This window comes from Fistularia commersonii, chromosome 18 (assembly GCF_037954325.1).
Source record: "Fistularia commersonii isolate RoL2024-O1a breed Wild chromosome 18, RoL_Fcom_v1.0, whole genome shotgun sequence".
In the NCBI taxonomy this organism is placed as follows: domain Eukaryota; kingdom Metazoa; phylum Chordata; class Actinopteri; order Syngnathiformes; family Fistulariidae; genus Fistularia; species Fistularia commersonii.
In genome coordinates, this window is record NC_141301.1 from 835,001 (window position 1) to 847,097 (window position 12,097).

The window sequence follows — 12,097 nt, forward strand, 5'->3', positions numbered from 1 at the left end:
AGATCCCCCCCCCCCCAGGCTGGAGAACATCACTTCTGTGCCAAGGACAAGGACTCCAGGTCACTTCTAAAAGTGGAGCCTGTCTCTGCTCCAACTGTGGTCTCCAAGGGGGACGGAACCCTCAGAACCCTCAGAACCCTCAGAACTCTGAGAACCCTCAGAACCCTCAGAACCCTCAGAACCCTCGTAGGGCCCGGCAAGGGGGAAGTGTGTCTGCAGGAAGTAGGACCTTCAAGGTAAAAAGCAATATTGATCAACCAATCAATGAACAGAAAAACCCCTCTAGCTACCCATCCTTGATCGATCCGTCTGTCTAATCCTCTTGTATCACCTCTCTATCTGCCCTCTTATACTACCTCTATCTGCCCTCTTATACCACCTCTATCTGCCCTCTTATACTACCTCTATCTGCCCTCTTATACTACCTCTATCTGCCCTCTTATACTACCCCCCATTTTCCCTCTGTCTACCCTCTATGTACCCATTGATCTATCCCTTATTCTACCTCTCTGTCTTCCCTTGCTCTACCCTTCAATCTTGCCCTCTATCTATCTACCCCTCTGTCTCAAACCTCTATCCACCCTTCTATCTACCCCTCTATCCACCCCTGTATCTACCCCTCTATCCACCCTCTATCTACCCCTCTATCCACCCTCTATCCACCCCTCTATCCACCCCTGTATCTACCCGTCTATCCACCCTCTATCTACCCCTCTATCCACCCCTCTATCCACCCTCAATCTACCCCTCTATCCACCCCTCTATCCACCCCTCTATCCACCCCTCTATCTACCCCTCTATCCACCCCTGTATCTACCCCTCTATCCACCCTCTATCTACCCCTCTATCCACCCCTCTATCCACCCCTGTATCTACCCCTCTATCCACCCCTCTATCCACCCCTGTATCTACCCCTCTATCCACTCTCTATCCACCCTCTATCTACCCCTCTATCCACCCTCTATCCACCCCTTTATCCACCCCTCTATCTACCCCTCTATCCACCCTCTATCTACCCCTCTATCTACCCCTCTCTCTTACCCTCCTTGGACTGTCAATCATCTGTCACCTCCTGCTTTGATGTCCTCTCATCACTTCAAAGGTTTATTTGAAGGCCGTCTTCAAAGGGCGGCGCCTCTTATTCTGAAAGAGTCGTCCGGACCACTTCCTGTTTGGCGGCGTCGCTGACATCCGCGCACGTGGGCATGTGCGCCGGCGTGCGCATGTGTGTGTGCTATCCTGTCTGCTCCGTGTGTCTTTGATGCGCTGAGTCTTTGATCTGGTGAATCTTTGATCCGCGCGTTAGACGACAAAAATGAGGCAAAACCAAACAGGAAGTCGGCCATTTTGGATCTGTAGTTTCCAGGCTTCGGGGCTGTAGTCCTGGGGGGCGGAGCCAGGAGATCCATCGGATCCAGGAAAACTTGCGGCGTTCTCAAATTCACCGCCGTTCAGATTGGATGTAGCTGGACAGCAGGTACATGCCTATTACATGCTTATTACATGTCTATTACATGTCTATTACATGCTTATTACATGCCTATTACATGTTCATTACATGTCTATTACATGCTTATTACACATTTAATTCACATCAATACCTATATTGTTTACATGGTCGAGGTGTGTTTATGTGTATGTTTGCATAGTGTGTGTGTGTGTGTGTGTGTGTGTGTGTGTGTGTGTGTGTGTGTGTGTGTCACAGACTCTTTCCACCTCTAAATTCTTTTTGTTTTGTTATTTTGAGGAATGTTTTGAACACTGCCATCTCGGGTGTGCATTTGTGTGTATGTGTGTGTGTGTGTGTGTGTGTGTGTGTGTGTGTATGTGTGTGTGTGTGTGTGTGTGTGTGTGTGTGTGTGTGTGAGGGTGGTGTCGTTTGTCTGAGCCCTTCATTAAGGCCTTAATTAGATCCTGTTGTCCAATTAATGAGCGCTAATGAAATCCAGAGGACGGAGACACGAGGAGAAAATGACTCGGCCATTTTTCATCTGGACGTCTGAGCTGACTCGCTTCTCCTCGTCTTCTTCTTCTTCTTCTTCTTCTTCTCCTCCTTTTCTTCTCCTCTTCTTCTTCCCTTCCTCCTGCTGCTCTGCAAAATTAGCCATCATCATCATCAAATGACGGCGGATAACAAACGCTTGCCATTGATTGGACGAGATGACCTGGGTCGCCGGACGACAGTTGTCCATTAGCGACGCGTGCGAGCCCGACTCGTTAGCATCATTAAGCCCAATTAGCGCTAATATGCGAACGAGCTGGCCGCGTGCCCACGTGTGCACGCCGACCAGCTGTCAGGACGGCGAGGTGGAGAACCTGAGGAGAACCCAGCAGGAGGGGTTCTTCTCACGTAGTAGCATCCTATTAGCAACACAATCCCTTATTAGCGTGTTATTACCGTGTAATAACACATTAGCGTGTTAATACTGTGTAATAACAAAAACCCAAGGAGGTTTTACAGGGAGACTAAGTGAAGCAGGTGTTCTTCACCAACATGTAACCCATCAAACACCACGGTTTGGTAACCATAGTAACCATTTGTCGTCGTTTTGAAGCCAAGTTAGAGTCCATGGTAAATAAATGAAAAAGTATAAGATAGTAATAACATAGTAATTAAGTAGTGCATTGTCAAAGGGAAAAAATGCAGTTGTTAAAGTAATCAGGAAGTAATTACACGGTATAACTAAGTATAAGACTATAACTAGTGAGAGATACATGGTAACAATAACAACAAGACTTGAGTAACAAAGTTATAAAGTATTAATTATAAGACAGGATAACACTAAGACTGTGGTAAACATTGTAATTATATTAGTAGTAAGAAGTATAGTACTAATAGGATACTATAACAATACGACATAGTTAGTGTAATAAAGTAGTAAATAAGATAGTATAACAATAAGACAGTGGTAACATAGTGAGAAATAGTAATAGGATAAAATTACACTAAGACAATAGTTATGTTGTAATAAAGTAGTAATAAGATAGTAATAAAGCAGTAATAACATAGTTACAAAGTAGTAATAGGATACGATAACACTAAGACAACAGTTATATAGTAATAAAGCAGTAATAAGATAGTAATAGGATACAGTGATGTAATAAAGCAGTAATAAGATAGTAATAGGATACAGTAAAGTAATAAAGCAGTAATAAGATAGTAATAGGATACAGTGATGTAATAAAGCAGTAATAAGATAGTAATAGGATACAGTAAAGTAATAAAGCAGTAATAGGTGTTGGTGTCCTGACAGGAGAGATTACAATTCCTGGGAGAAGCTGGAAGAACGCTGGATGGATGGCCTTCGTCTCCATGGCGACGGGTCCTTTCACAGCTTCGCCAGACGCCGGGAAGAATCTCTGCATCGCCGAGATTCTGGGTTCATCTGGGGTGTGTGTGTGTGTGTGTGTGTGTGTGTGTGTGTGTGTGTGTGTGTGTGTGTGTGAGAAGCAGTGGATCCATCCAGAAGATCTCACAGCTAGAACGTCCCACGTTCTCCTGGTCATGTGAGGGGGCGGGGCTTCAGCTGTCAATCATCTGGAGAGCGCAGGAGAACATGATTGATCTCAGCTGAGATGTTGGAATCGCTACCGATCAATACTGTCTTATCGGTAGCGATCAATAGAGTGTGTGTTCTGTGACATCGCCGCGTTCGCAGACAGGAAGTGGGCGCCCCTTCCTCTCCAGCGCCCGAATATGTGTGTGTGTGTGTGTGTGTGTATGTGTGTGTGTGATTGGGTACGAGGGCTGATCATCTCCTCATTGATCTGATAAGTGGTGTGATTGCAGGGAGGCGGCACGCCACTCCACTCCACTCCACGGCGAGTGTGTGAGCGCAGCCTGCAATCTGGGGTTCTGCTCTGGAGATCTTCAACTCATCATGATCATCTTCTCCCTGTGGGAGGAGGTCCAAAGCATGTCCACCGCTTAGCAGGGTTATTACAACGCTATTACACTGTTATTACAACACTATTACACTGTTATTACACTGTTATTACTACACTATTACAATGTTATTACACTGTGATTATACAATTCTTAACTGTTAGTTTCAGACATTGGATTTTTCTTTATTCGTTTGAGTTCATTGTGTCTGATGGAAGGAGAGGAAGAAAGAAAGGAAGGCAAGAGTCTGCAACTGCTCAGATGACTTGAGACCAGAGTGTGATGTGTGTGTGTGTGTGTGTGTGTGTGTGTGTGTGTGTGTGTGTGTGTGTGTGTGTGTGTTCTGTAGAGTTCTGCAGAGTTGTGTGTTCCCACTGAGGGAAGTGTGAAGACACGAGATGAGAGGCTTTGTTTTGTATTGTGTGTGTGTGTGTGTGTGTGTGTGTGTGTGTGTGTGTGTGTGTGTGTGTGTGTGTGTGTCGTGCAGACGATGGCAGTGACCTACATTCCACAGAAGGCTGTTTCACACAGGAGACGTGGAGAAGCTTCAGTGGTGGATCTCACGACGTCCTGGAGTGAGAAGATGACGGGCCTGAAGGTTCCTCTGTGGAGGGATGATGTTCAGGTAGCAACACCTGAAGGCCCTCTTCTGTGTGTGTGTGTGTGTGTGTGTGTGTGTGTTCATTCTAATGACGTCCTCTCCTGGGTCTCCATTAGCAGTTGTCATGTCATGGAGCGACACATCTTCCAGCCTTCACACACACACACACACACACAGACACACACAGACACACACACACACACACACACCGAAAACAGTGAGTGTGTTCCTTCTCCAATCGAATCCACAACCTACTGGATCTTCTCATCAAACGTATTGATCCCTTCATTGATGGATCTCATTGATTGACAGACCTTTTATTTTGTGGTTGTTTCCATGGAGACGCCAAAATTCATTCAAATTAGCTGTTAAAGCCCCTCCACTAACCCACACGTGTGTGTGTGTGTGTGTGTGTGTGTGTGTGTGTGTGTGTGTGTGTGTGTGTGTGTGTGTGTCCAGGACAGCAGTGATGGACTTTTTATCGCAGCGCGGTGGAGACACTTTTACGAGCCACTGAATCTCGCCGTTGCCGTCGACAACGCTCGTCCGCACAAAAAAACAATCATAACCGCTTTATTTACGAGCCTCCGACGTCCCGCGTCCACACAGGACAATAAAAGCACAAAAGAATAAATAAATAAAGTACAACCCCATAAAAATAAGAAATGCGGCCATTTTGTGAGTTCCCTCGCTCGGCGCCGTTATCGGACGCCGCCTCGTGTGACAGACCTCCAGAGCGGGGAGGAAACATCATCAGCCATTTTGTCCTAGATAAAGACACACACACACACACACACACACACACACACACACACACACACGATGGTGCTTCCACTCATATGATGATTAAGCTGTGCTTTTACTTTGAAGGGCAACAACGTCCCAGGACAGGAAGTGATGTTCGGGGGCGGAGCCTCCATGTCCGGGTCACATGACAAGGAAGTCTAGAACCTTCCTTCTTCGCCATCTGGGTCGACCCCTTCGTCTCGGTGTCGGCGTACCGACGCCACGCTTCTCAGCCTAACGACGCCATATTTGTAGTTCCTGAGGACGGTTGATCCTTTCTTGGTGTCACCACACCGACGCCATATTTGTAGTCCCACTTGTAGTTCCTTAGAAGAGTTGATTTTTTTTCTCTTGTCAGTTCACCGACGCCATATTTGTAGTTCCCAGGACTACAAATGGAGGTTCTCTGTCTCCTCCCAGGGTCAGCAGGTCCACTGAAGACTAACTTGTCCTCCATGAAGCCGCCATGTTGTCCTCCATGGACGGCGTGGAGGACAGAGGAGCAGCTCTGATTGGTCTGCTGCGTCCAGATGGCCGGGGAGGGGGGGGGGGCATGTTGGAGCACAGGAGCTCCAGGAGGTCCAGCTGGAGGCTGATGGACCATGGCTCCGTCTCAGCTGGCCGACCCGCTGCTGCTGCTGCTGCTGCTGCTTCTGGCCTCCAGCTCCAGAGGGTTCAGACGCCCAGGCAGGACCTGACATGACCTCCTGCTGAGACCTTCATCCTCCTCAGCTTCATCTGGTCCTGTTCTCACCTTCTGTCTGTGAACGTTTTCAGAGGCTGGAGCTGGTATTGGCTCATGGTTGCAAGATGTTCTTCATGTGTCCACAAGTCTTTGTAGGTGGAACTCCTGGACAACAGGTTCTGTAGCTTAGCAGGTCAAAGCACCTGTCTGGTAAACAGGAGATCCTGGTTCAAGTCCCAGCAGAGCCTGGAGGTCTTTCATCCTGGAAGATCGGCATCATCTCTGTCAGGGAGCACAGATACCTTCTGCAAACATCTCAGGTTTTCTGGCTAAAATGTCTGAATGTTGATTCTGGAATTCAAACCTTTCCTACTTTGATCAACAAGTTTCACTTCCTCTTCCAGGATTCTAGAACTTTTCAAGGTCATGATTTAAAGTTTCCACACAAAGTCATCGTCTCTTCACATCTCCTTACCAGAAGACCGACTCCAACCACAACCTTTGAATGTCTTCTGAGTTCTAGAAGACCAGTGGACTATCTGTTGCACCACAGTGTTGGATTGAAAGGCCCTCTGATTGGCTGACGACCTGCTGGGAGTTGAATATCTTCGAAGGTTTTAACTGAATTTTATTTTGAATCCATGATGTTGGGCAGCATCTCCAACAGGCTCTGTAGCTTAGCTGGTCAAAGTGCCTGTCTAGTAAACAGGAGATCCTGGGTTCAAATCCCAGCAGAGCCTCATCTTCATCCAGTCCTTCATCCAGCAGCACAAGAAAGCTACCAGTGCTTTTGTTGCACCATTCTGAGTTTGGTGGATTGGTGAGTCCCTGGTCAACAGGAAATGAGCACCAGGTGGGTTGCCTGAGTTGGGGTTGTTTGGTCCTGGTGTGGATCTTTGAAGCCTCCAAAGGAGTCATGGGCTACAGGAGGTTCCAGCAGTGGGTTGTGACCAGAAGAACAAGGTTAATGATCCAAGTGTCTGCATTGAGCTTTCTCCTCAGAGATAGGGTGAGAAGCTCAGAGTAGAATCTCTGCTCCTCTTTGTGGAGGGGGGTCAGTTTCCAGGCTGGCCTGGGAGCGCCACAGGATGGACTTTTTGGACTTGAACCCAAGATCTTTCAATCTCATGATACTTCAAATGTACCATGTTTTGATGGCACCTTATGTCTTTCTCCAAGTTCCCTGGTTACTTTAGCTCCACCTCTTGGTTGGATGATTCCATAATGACTCTCCAACAGGCTCTGTAGCTTAGCTGGTCAAAGTGCCTGTCTCGTAAACAGGAGATCCTGGGTTCAAATCCCAGCAGGGCCTCATCTTCATCCCGTCCTTCTTCTCAGAAGGACTAGAAAACTCCATCAGTGCTTTTGTCGCACAATTCTTTGTTTGCACCCAGACTGGTGGATTGGTGAGTCCCTGGTCAACAGGAAATGAGCACCAGGTTGGTCACCTGAGTTTGGGGTTGTTTGGTCCTGGTGTGGATCTTTGACGCCTCCAGAGGAGCCATAGGGTGCAGGAGGATCCACAGGTGGTAGCAACACCAAGCACTCAAGAAGTCTGGGGGAAGTGAGCTTTAGAAGTTACGGATCCATTTTCATGTTCAAGTACAACATAAGATGAACTCCTCAGCCTGTCAGGGAGATGAAGTCTGAGATCAAGGGTGAAAAGATAAAATAATGCCTCACATTGAAACCGACTCTGGTGGGACTCGAACCCACAACCTTTGAATGTCTTCTTAGTTCTAGAAGTCCAATGCGCTGTCCATTGCGCCACAGAGCCTGACAGCTGATGGGACAGCAGCATCTCAGGTGATTGATGGTCCACAGGACTTTGGAATGGAGCTGCACCCGTTCCAAAAGTTGTGATTTGGTTTGATTTTTATTGAATGACTTTAAGTGACGTCTCCAACAGGCTCTGTAGCTTAGCTGGTCAAAGTGCCTGTCTCGTAAACAGGAGATCCTGGGTTCAAATCCCAGCAGAGCCTCTGAACCAGTTGGAGTGAAACATAACTGACTGGTGGGACTTGAAACCACAACCTTTGAATCCCTTCTTTCATGGTTCTTCACATGATGGTACTTTTTGTCTTTGTCACCAAGTTCACAGGCTACTTTGGCTCCTCCTGATCTCCTGCTTGTTCATCCAACCAGCCAATCACATGGTGGGAATCAATGAGTTCACCTTCACCATGTTCAAGTACAACATAAGATGAACTCCTCAGCCTGTCAGGGAGATGAAGTCTGAGATAAAGGGTTGAAGATGGATGGATAAAATGATCCAGCGACCTTGAAACCGACTCTGGTGGGACTCGAACCCACAACCTTTGAATGTCTTCTTCTTGGTTCTAGAAGTCCAATGCGCTGTCCATTGCGCCACAGAGCCTGAGATGTGATGGTATATCAGCATCTAGAAGGATTGTCAGATACAACCTGGCTCTGCTGGGGTTTGAACCCACAACCTTTGACTATCTTCAAAGGTTGAGGATAGTCACACTTTCACATTCACCTTTTGTTTGGTTTATAACCATCTCCAACAGGCTCTGTAGCTTAGCTGGTCAAAGCACCTGTCTTGTAAACAGGAGATCCTGGGTTCAAATCCCAGCAGAGCCTCCTTCTTCTCAGAAACTGCAACAGTTTTGTTGTATCATCCCGTGTTGGCAACAGGCTTGGTGAGTCCATGAGGACCAGGAAGTTTTACTCCAGAGCCTAGCAGAGCAGCAGAGCCTGGAGGTGTTTGAAGAATCACTTTGGTTAAAGTCCACACAGTGAAGCTTCATGGAGCCGGAAAACCTCTGACTGAAGATGAGTGACCTTCAGAAGGTACAAATCCATGTTCCAACCCCAGGAAGGCCTGAGAAGCTGCGCCATCACCACGGCTTTACTCCTTGTTGCTGTGAGAACTTCTGCGTGTCCTTCAGATAAAGTTTCGGTCGGATCCTCATGATGATTCATGAATTAATTAAAAGCGATCCGCCGGCTGAGCTCCTATCTGGGGCGGGATGGTGGTGCTCAGATGAGAAGCTGCCGGCAGATCCAGATGAATCCTCCTCCAGGACCTCTCTGACCGCCAGAGACGAATTCAACCTCAGATTTCCAACTTCACAAGAAACTTTAGACGGAGCCTTCGGAGAAGATACGCACCTCACCTTCTCCTGCCTCGTGGAGACGCCTCGCTCCTCGGCAGAGCTTCTCGGGATCAGCAGGACCTCGGCTGGACCTTCAGCCACCAGGGAGGAGATCCGTCCTCACATGATCGGCGCCATCGCCCACCTCTGGAGGGACCAGAGGTATTAATTAGCTCTTTAGCAGAGTCGGTAACAGTGTGTGTGTGTGTGTGTGTGTGTGTGTGTGTGTGTGTGTGTGTGTGTGTAAAACTTGCCGGGCTCAGCACAGTGAAGATGAAAGGCTTGTGTTGACGGCTAACGGTTAGCGCAACCGCAGGCAGGTCACATTGGTGTGCTATTTGTGTGTGTGTGTGTGTGTGTGTGTGTGTGTGTGCTTGCAGCGGAAACACACACACACACACACACACACGAGCATGGTCCCTGACAGCAGGATCCCTGAAGGCACCACGAGCTTCTGTCACGCTGTGAATCATCTTTATTTGTGAGGACGAGACGCACAAAAGCCTGATTTCGTTAATTTCTCCAGACAGCAGGCGGTCGAGGGGGCGGAGCTAGGGGGGGCAGAGCTAGGGGGGCGGAGCTAGGAGGGGCGGAGCTAGGAGGGGGCGGAGCTAGGAGGGGACGCTACAGCGGTGGTGGGCGCCGTGGTGATGGGTGGGGGGGCAAAGAAAACCTGCTCAATTACAAGGTGCAGGTGATTTCAAGGAAACCCGGCGGTGTTAAATTGGAATTATTCAGCGTCTCCCCGCCTGCGTTGCCGTGGAAATGAATCACAGTTTACCGGATGAAGTGCGAAGGCGGAGTTTAACGGACAAATGGCGGCGTGGCCCCGCCGCCAACGCCCGGGGGTCAAGGGTCACGGGGCGGCCGAGTCCTGGGGACGAGTCGGAGAGGCAGAAGAAGAGTTGATCCATTGGGTTTTTCCAGGGAAAGAATGGAACTCAAAACTGAGTGTGTGTGTGAGTGAGTGTGTGTGTGTGCGTGTGTGTGAGTGTGTGTGTGTGCGTGTGTGTGAGTGTGTGTGTGTGTGTGTGTGTGTGTGAGTGTGTGTGTGTGTGTGGGTATCCATCCGTCCATCCATCCTGTCATTTTCTCCACCTCTTATCCTGCACTCAAGGTCCTGCAGGTCAGGTGTCTATCCCAGCTGTGATTGGTTGAGAGGCGGGGTTCAACCTGGACCAATCAGAGGGCCTCATATAGACGACCAATCATCCGCCCCCTCATTCACACCTGAGGACACCTCAGTGGTCCTGTTGCCTGAACACCTGGGGAGAACCCAGGCAGGAGGACATGGAGGCTTCTTCTCATCTGGTAACGGACAACCAAACTCGTCCATTACCGTGGAAACGCCAAAAAGTGAGTAGAGCGAGAGATCTCACACACACACACACACACACACACACACACACACACACACACACACACACACACGCACACACACACATGTTTCCATGTCCTCCCCCCCGCTGAAGGTCCCAGAGTCCTCCTGGTTCTGCTGGTGACGCCAAAATATCAGCCTGGGCTTCTGGCCATCAGAGAACTGGAGCTTTTCAGGACAAACATCGTCCTCAGTGGACGAGTTTGCAACGCTGGATTCTTGTGGTTGCCAGGCTGAAGATACAAAGCCCACCTCCGAAGAAGAGGAAGAACAAGTGACTAACACTTAAGAACCACTCGGCTGTCGCCGGTTCCCCTCCGATGAAGTGGAGATCCCTTCCCGGTCATTTTCGCTTTGTTTCGGGCCCATGTATTGAAACATCGTGTGTTGCCACGGCAACAAGGGTTTTCAACCAGTGTTTGTGATGTCGCCGCTCCACTGCGTGGAGAGAAGAAGGCAATGAGGGATGGAAGCTAGCTGTTACTGGCTTCTGGACTCCGGCACTCCCGTTCCGAGTCGCCTGGAGGAGATCCAGAGCTTGCTGAAGATGGGAGGCCACCTCTAGCACCTTCCTTCATTTTAGCAACGTGACCATCAGAACAGATGTGACATTTAGCTAACGTCCAGGCCAATGTCCTACGCTTGAACACATCGTTCCAAAGATGTGAAACACGTATGCTTGTTAAGGCTGCAACCAATCGCCATGCCCTGGAGGGTCGACCAGGACAACAATGGAGGACTCCGGAGTATTCCAGAGTACCCCAGAGTACCCCAGAGTACTGCAGTGTACTCCAGAGTGCTCCACAGTACTGCAGTGTACCCCAGAGTACTGCAGTGTACTCCAGAGTACCCCAGAGTATGCCAAAATACTCTAGAGTAAGTGGACTGCTAGTCTACATCCTCTTGGAATCGACCCTCCTTGTAGCTCGGGTAGCTCCAAGCAGTAACTCCACATACAAGTACTCATTGTAGTCGCTACGCGCCCACACAGGAAGTGTCTCTGCGCGAGTTTTAGTGCGTCTCAAAATCACAGCGCCACCTACTGGTCTGGCATGAGTACAGCAGCGTCGCTCCCTGGACCTACAGTTGTGCACAGAGATGCTTCTCAACACCCTTTGAATGCAGAGCTGTTTGACTGAAGGCTTGGTCGGCGATCGTCTCGAAGAGGCGACCAATCCAGAACTTCTTCAGAACACTTTGTGGTGTGTGAGACGTAGAAGAGCCGCCATCTTGGAAAGCAATCACTTCTCCAATGCTGCTTTCAGAGGTAAAACCTGGAAGGCTGTGGTGTTCCCGCGTTCCGCCACAACCTGGGAGGGTTTCCCCCTATTAGCACAGCGAGGGCGTGTTTATTAGGAGATCTTGGAGAACATCGGAGAACCCTGGAGAACCCTGGAGAACCTGCCGCCTCCGTCTTATCTGGATCCGAGGACGGCGAGCTCTGATTAATTAGAGCTCTGAGGGGCTTGAACTCTGCTTTGTTTGCCCTGCGTGAGGACGGACGCACTGTCGAGCAGCGCGCACACACACACACACACACACACACACACACACACACACACACACATGCTCATGTAAGGTATATATAATGCCAGCCTAATTGCGAGTCTCACTACATTAGCATTTAGCTCACATTAAAATT

General features: G+C 48.9%; 6 non-coding genes across 6 annotated transcripts; 4 read left to right on the forward strand and 2 right to left on the reverse strand.

Moving 5' to 3' along the window:
• The first annotated feature begins 6,624 nt into the window (after positions 1 to 6,624).
• trnat-agu (transfer RNA threonine (anticodon AGU)) lies at positions 6,625 to 6,698 on the forward strand. The gene has a single exon. It is a non-coding gene; the product is annotated as a tRNA-Thr (tRNA).
• A 498-nt stretch (positions 6,699 to 7,196) lies between these two features.
• Positions 7,197 to 7,270, forward strand: trnat-cgu (transfer RNA threonine (anticodon CGU)). Its single transcript has one exon. It is a non-coding gene; the product is annotated as a tRNA-Thr (tRNA).
• A 379-nt stretch (positions 7,271 to 7,649) lies between these two features.
• On the reverse strand, positions 7,650 to 7,735 carry trnar-ucu (transfer RNA arginine (anticodon UCU)). The gene is given in 2 exon segments: positions 7,650 to 7,685; positions 7,699 to 7,735. It is a non-coding gene; the product is annotated as a tRNA-Arg (tRNA).
• A 131-nt stretch (positions 7,736 to 7,866) lies between these two features.
• trnat-cgu (transfer RNA threonine (anticodon CGU)) lies at positions 7,867 to 7,940 on the forward strand. Its single transcript has one exon. It is a non-coding gene; the product is annotated as a tRNA-Thr (tRNA).
• Positions 7,941 to 8,246: 306 nt separating this feature from the next.
• On the reverse strand, positions 8,247 to 8,335 carry trnar-ucu (transfer RNA arginine (anticodon UCU)). Its single transcript is given in 2 exon segments — positions 8,247 to 8,282; positions 8,299 to 8,335. It is a non-coding gene; the product is annotated as a tRNA-Arg (tRNA).
• Positions 8,336 to 8,488: 153 nt separating this feature from the next.
• Positions 8,489 to 8,562, forward strand: trnat-ugu (transfer RNA threonine (anticodon UGU)). Its single transcript has one exon. It is a non-coding gene; the product is annotated as a tRNA-Thr (tRNA).
• The last annotated feature ends 3,535 nt before the right edge of the window (positions 8,563 to 12,097 follow it).